Source organism: Lagenorhynchus albirostris, chromosome 12 (genome assembly GCF_949774975.1).
Source record: "Lagenorhynchus albirostris chromosome 12, mLagAlb1.1, whole genome shotgun sequence".
NCBI lineage: Eukaryota > Metazoa > Chordata > Mammalia > Artiodactyla > Delphinidae > Lagenorhynchus > Lagenorhynchus albirostris.
In genome coordinates, this window is record NC_083106.1 from 73,430,636 (window position 1) to 73,437,484 (window position 6,849).

General features: G+C 38.5%; 1 pseudogene; it reads right to left on the reverse strand.

Annotated features, from left to right (window-relative positions):
• Window positions 1–4,001: 4,001 nt before the first annotated feature.
• Window positions 4,002–5,759, reverse strand: LOC132530785 (mitochondrial ribonuclease P catalytic subunit-like; annotated as a pseudogene).
• Window positions 5,760–6,849: the final 1,090 nt, after the last annotated feature.

Sequence of the window (6,849 nt, forward strand, 5' to 3'; positions counted from 1 at the left end):
ACATAACTAGATGATATGAATTTTCCATGCAAATGGAAGATAAATCAAAAAAAAAAACAAAAAACTTCGGTCTAAATATCAGGGGGGAAAAATTCCTTAAGAAGTCAGCCTTCACTATTAATAACACCAAGAATCAGTTTAGGCCAATGACGGACAACTCAGGTAAGAGAAACTTGTTTCTCTCCTTATCTTTCACCTACGTCTACTCACACACAATAATGCTTTTGCATCTCACCCTTCTTGCAATTCTCTCTTTCTCTCTGTGCATGGTAACAATATTTCTTCAATCCGATGGCTTTCCCTCTTACCCATTCTTCAAGTTCACTATTTTTGCATGACTTTATAATTTCCTAAGTCTCTTCCAAGTCATACTCACTCCTTGTTCAGACCTTCGATCTTTGAGATGTCTGTCAATCCTTGTGTTTGGCAATCTCTACATCAAACGAATTAGTAATCATACATACTTTGAAACCTGTGCATGTGATCAGGTGAACTTTAGAAAGAAACAGATGTGTAGAAATCTGGGAGGAGGTGTAACCCTTTGGAAAATAAAATTTTCATGTGCCAATCTGTTATTCATAGCATCTTCTCCACACAACTTGTAAATTATTGCCAAAGGACTTTATTTCCCTTGGAGATAACACTTTCTAAATTGTTTAGACATGATTTACGCTACTTACCATTTTTATCTGACTTCATTAAATGAAGAACTAATGAGTCAAAGCATCATTATCATTTCTTTCCACCATCATCACAATAAGAGCTGGTAGTTTTCTGGATAAGGGGGTGGAGTGTAGGAACAAAATATCAGGTAGTATTAGCCTGACCATGGTGTAGGATAAAACAACGTAGCTTTACTATAAATAATGTTACTTAAATACAGTTTTCTTAAATCATTCATGAGCACCATTTTTCTTCAGAGAAGAAAATGAACCTTCCCGAAACTGACTATATAGACATCACAGACTACCCATAGCAAAGAGGCAGCAGAACAAAACCACCAAGATAAACAGTAGTACTTACATAAGTGACTTGTTTACACCTGAGTAAGGAAAAATAAAAGTGTTTGTATCCTATTTTAATGTAGTAGTTACAAGTATGCATGGATAGGAAAATATATTACCCTAAACCCCAAAGTAACATTTATCACAACTCAGATCCATCTTAGGGGGGCCTGGGGGGTGCAGGTGGTTAAAAGGTGAGAACAGCTCTTGTATGTGCTGTTAATTTGAGAGTGCAACCAGGATCTATAATTACTTCTGAAAAGAACAAGTAACAACTGAGTATATTAACTGTCAACAAACATCGGCTAAAAGTGGTAATTAACACCATAAGTCTCATGGAACTCAAGACAGACATCAGATCATCTAGGTAGCACCACAGTAAATGTTTGCTGGGACATCAGACCATCTTAGCCTTGTCTGAAAATTTCCCTAGTTAAATACTCCTGGTTTATAGTCTAAAAAGCCTGCTTCATAAAAGCGTGAGGTGTCAAAAGTCCACACTAGTAGGTGTTTTTAAACACTAAATTCACTGGAATATTTGCAATGAAATACCCTGTGTCAGGTCTCCAAAAATAAACTAGTAACAGAAAGGGAGAAATAACTAAACAGTCAAAACAGTCATTGCATAATCCATCTTCTAAAGCCCTAATGTAATCTTATCAAGGAAACCACTCGGCCTCTATTTGCTATTATTTTAAACAACTTTTCAACAGATTGTTAGAATAGAGCTTCAGGGCCCATATTTGAAAGTGGACAGCTACACTCAGAACAGAAAGAAAAGTCAGGTGACAGTCGACACCCAGTCAGGAAGAGAAGAAGGGGAAAAACTATAAAGAGAGCATCAAGAGTTATTGAATGCAGTCATCCAGTCCACTTTTTATGTCTGGGACATTTCCTGTGTTCAGTATTGAGATGGCTACTAACAATTCCTGAAAGATCCGTCTCTTTTCAGAAAGTCACTCAGGTCTGTGTCACAGCTGAAAATCCCAGACACTAAGGCCCGCTTTAATGAGACTATCTTCATATATGTAATTGGAGGTCTACAGGAGATACACACATAAATGTTACAGACTAGAAATTGCAGCATGTTGACATGATGTTTGCATCATAATGTGAATTTATATACACTGCTTGAGTTTTCTGTTCAATTACATTTGTTGCTTAATTTGCATAAAGGTGTAGATGAAAAATTAATATATACTCAACATCATTAGTTAGTTATTAGGGAAGTGCAAATCGAAACTACAATGAGATATTCTCCAGGATGGCTATAATTTAACTAAAATAAAATAAAACAGAAATAAATGTTGGGGAGATTATGGAGAAATTGGAACCTCATCCTCATACATTGCTAGTGAGGATGTAAAATGGTTTGGCCACTGTGGAATTTGATGTTTCCTCCAAAAGTTAAACATAGAGTTACCATATGACCCAGCAATTCTACTCCTAGGTATATGCCCAAGAGAACTGAAAACATATGTTCACACAAAAAATTGTACATGAATGTTCACAGCAATATTAACCATAACAGCAAAAAGTGGAAACAACTCAAATGTTCGTCAATTGATGAATGAATAAATGAAATGTACATACAACAGAATATTGTTCAGTCATTAAAAGTAATGAAGTGATACATGCTACAACTTGGATAAATCTTGAAAATATTATATTAAGTTAAAGACGCCAGACACAAAAGGGTACATGTTGTATGATTCAGTTGATATGAAATGTCCAGATTAGGCAAATCCGTAGAGACAGAAAGTAAATTTGTGGTTGCCAGGGGATGGGGGTGGGAAGCATTGGGAATAGAGTTTATTTTGGGGGGTGATAGAAGTGTTTGAGAATTAGTGGCAATAGTTGCACAATAGTGTGAATATATTAAAAACCACAGGAGTTTAAATGTTTAAAATGTTTAAAATGATGAATTTTATGTTATGTGAATTTTATCTCAATAAAAAAATGAAGAAATCAAAATACGTACATTTTGTTTCCATGTTATCATTTTCTAAGTCCACCGTGTTTAAATGCTTCCACAGATAATTTAATGCATTCAAAAAGTTAATGTTCAACTCTCTGATCTGACAAGCAGGATTGCTTCTGGGTACTTCATAATGTTTCAGTTCCCAAAAGAATACACTTTACTGAAACTTATAAAATATTTAAGGGGATATAAGACTTTAATATAGAATGTGTTACCTACATAATACTCTACCATGCCATTCATATTCCTCTTGGCAGAGGGCAATCTTCTCCTCAAATATTCCATATAGTCTTAGAAACAGAGGGAAAAAAGGTAAAAATTATGGCCTATTTTCAGATAGGTCTAATAGAGTTGGTCAGTATTATCTCTTCTATGGGATATACTTTAAAGGAGAGCAATTCAGAATAGCTGAGGATTTTCTAAGCAGCCCACTCCAATTCTTCTTTAGACAGGCACTTTGTTTCCTTTCAATTTTAAATTGTCTTCAAAAAAAATTTTTTTATATATATATTTATTTATTTATTTTTGGCTGCGTTGTGTCTTCGTTGCTGTGCACGGGCTTTCTCTACTTGCAGCCAGCGGAGGCTACTCTTCATTTCGGTGTGCGGGCTTCTCGTTGCAGTGGCTTCTCTTGTTGTGGAGCACGGGCTCTAGGCATGTGGGCTTCAGTAGTTGTGGCACACAGGCTCAGCAGTTGTGGCTCGCAGGCTCTAGAGCGCAGGCTCAGTAGTTGTGGTGCATGGGCTTAGTCGCTCCGTGGCATGTAGGATCTTCCCAGACAAGGACTTGAATCTGTGTCCCCTGCATTGGCAGGCGGATTCTTAGCCACTGTGCCACCAGGGAAGTCCTCCCCACAAAATTTTTTTTTTATTAAAAATCAATTTACTGTTATGCAAACCAACTGGACCAAACAGGACAAACAGGATAGAAGCAATACTCTAAACAAGCGTCAACTTAAAAGCTCTGATGCCAACCGGGAGGACACCCAAACACAAGTTTAGCATGGGGGTAAGAGTCTATGTCTTCTGGTGAAGGCAAAGCCATTTGGTTGGCACTTCGTAGGAATATCTTTCCACCAGGTCGTCATTGTAAGGTATGTGCCACGAGCCTCCAGTTGTTTGCACCAGGGTGTCAAAGATGAGAATATGCTGAAAAGTTATTTTTGATCCCGGATGCCTACAAACAATTGCTAGCTGATGTCCCTGCTGCCACTTAAATAACAGGTGTTGGGTCCTGGCATCAGGAACACAGGCCTTGTGGTCCAGCATCAGATCTTTTGTGATAAACTTGCAGTGGTTCCCTGAGTGCAGTGTGGCATACAGAAGGAACAACATCCTCTGAGATGTTGTCAGCAAAAAACAAAAAAGCTGGCTTGCTTTTGCACATTTTCCATATCATCCTTCCTCCACCAGGAATTCTGCATTAACATATGCTTCCAGCCCAGGACCAGCACTTGAAGATTCTGCTTGGCTAGCTGAGAGACCACATCCAAGAGAACTTGAGATTCACGAGCTTTAGAAAACATTTTGGCAACACTGAGCTCATCAATGACAATATCAAAAGGAGGACAGTATTTTACAAAGTTCTGAAATCTCAAGTTCCTGAGGTGCTGTCTTTTTGTATTGGTCACCTCTATCTATCACATCCCTCATGATTTTTTCCCTTGAGAAATTCATACTCTTCTGAACTCAGGTGAATAGACTCTACAGTTTTTCCACAGTCCAAACACTGACGACTTTGCTGGACTGTGGTGAACTGTCCTTTCCATTGTTCTCCAGGAACACTTTCAAACCATGCTTTTATACTGTGTGCAAATGACTCCCCAGGATATAGCTGATTATTTCTTAGATACAATAGAATGTCATGTAGTTTGTTTGAATGCGATCATCTTTCATGTCTTTTCCAAAATCAAAGAAGGCTTTTAATGTTTCCAACATAGGAAAAATATCATGACCTAACAACTCTTGATACAAATTCCAAACTACACTTACATCTTGATGAAAGAGGGCTCCCTGGATACAGTCACTATAGTTCTTTTGTTAAGGAATCATGACTTGTTTGATGTCCTCTAACAGCAGCAAGGCCTCTCTCCATCTGTCTGTATGGATTAATCCCTGGATGAGAAGAGTGTACCCTCCAGCTTCTAAACACTTGTATCTGGCTTTCATGATTTCATAGACATCAATAATTTCGATGTCTGCTTATGAAAAACACAGAGATACAAATACTTGACCAGCAAATCATAGCCTACAATACCACTGTTTTTTGCAGCTACCTATGCCAGCACAGATTTGGCCACAACTACAGAAATATGGCATTTAACCATCTGTGAAATGATCCAATTTTCAAAGTTAGCCTTTTCTTTGAATTCTTCCTTAAGTTTATCCCACTCTTCTGAATTCAAAGGTTTTGTCGGGACTTGAATAATGTTCTTCACAGGTGGCAAGACGTGCTCTTTACTCAGAGGATTCATCTGTTATCTCTTCTTAAACGCTCCAGCTGCAAACATGTGAGCAGAATCGGCAGAGACTTGCTTATTACTGCCCTCATCTTTTTTCCTGACATATCTGGCTTTGGCTATCAGCAGATTCATTGCTTTAGTATTCTGTGGAGACACTGTTTTAAGAGAAAACCACTTCTCTTGGTTTCTGAGGCCATAACAATCTTAGAGAGAGAGAGAGAGAGAGAGAAGAGTGACCTGGGCCTAGCCCAAGGTATGGGTTGCTCTTCCAAAGTTTAGGAAAGCTTCGAATACCAGTGAAATAGAAAGTCATTATGCAGTTAAGTCAGCACCAGATTGTGAGAGAGATGTTCAAAAAGCCCCAACTTCTACAGCATAATTAAGGGATTTGCGGGTAGGGGGCAGAGAATCGAAGCGCAACTTTCTAAAAGATGATTTTCAGCTTCTCACAGACAAATCAAATGCTTTTGGGGCTAGCAGCAACGAAGCTTGGTTGAGATCTCTCCATTAAACAAGGATATGGGGACATGCAACTTTGGTCGCAAGTTCCAGGACCAGGGGACAGAGCAGGAATCCTCTGGTGCCTGTTACGTTCCAGTCCGTGAACAGCAACACCCACGTACCATGCAACCATAAACGCGGCGGAAATTCCCAAAAAAATTTGTTTAAAGAATTTTATTATTAGATTTTCTAAATCTTACTAAGACAAAGAATTAAGCATTAAAACATTACCTTAGGGTTACTGAATATACTATTTTTTTGAATTTTATTTTATTTTTCTATACAGCATGTTCTTACTAGTTACCTATTTTATACATATTAGTGTATATCTGTCAATCTCAATCTCCCAGTTCATCCCACCACCAACCCCCCACCGCTTTCCCCCCTTGGTGTCCATACATTTGTTCTCTACATCTGTGTCTCTATTTCTGCCTTGCAAACCGGTTCATCTGTACCATTTTTCTAGATTCCACATATACGTATTAATATACGATATTCATTTTTCTCTTTCTGACTTACTTCACTCTGTATGACAGTCTCTAGGTCCATCCACATCTCTACAAAGGACCCCATTTCATTCCTTTTTATGGCTAATATTCCATTGTATATATGGTTCTGCTGGGGTTGTCAACCACAGTAAGGCACCCTCCTCACCCTCACAAAATAAAAATACAAATTCTCTTTCTCTCAGACACAAACACACATGTAGAGGTGGGGACAGGAGCTCAGATCAGCTAATCAGATGCTCTCCGGACATGTCCACTCTCAAGAGGGCACCCACAGGGTCCAAAAGCAGCACCCAGAGGTTTGGGCCTCAGATTTCTGAGGTGAAGTCCCTGTAGCTTCTCAAGTTTTGTCTGTCCTAAGGCCTGATTTTTCAAATCTTCGTTTAATTCTCTAAG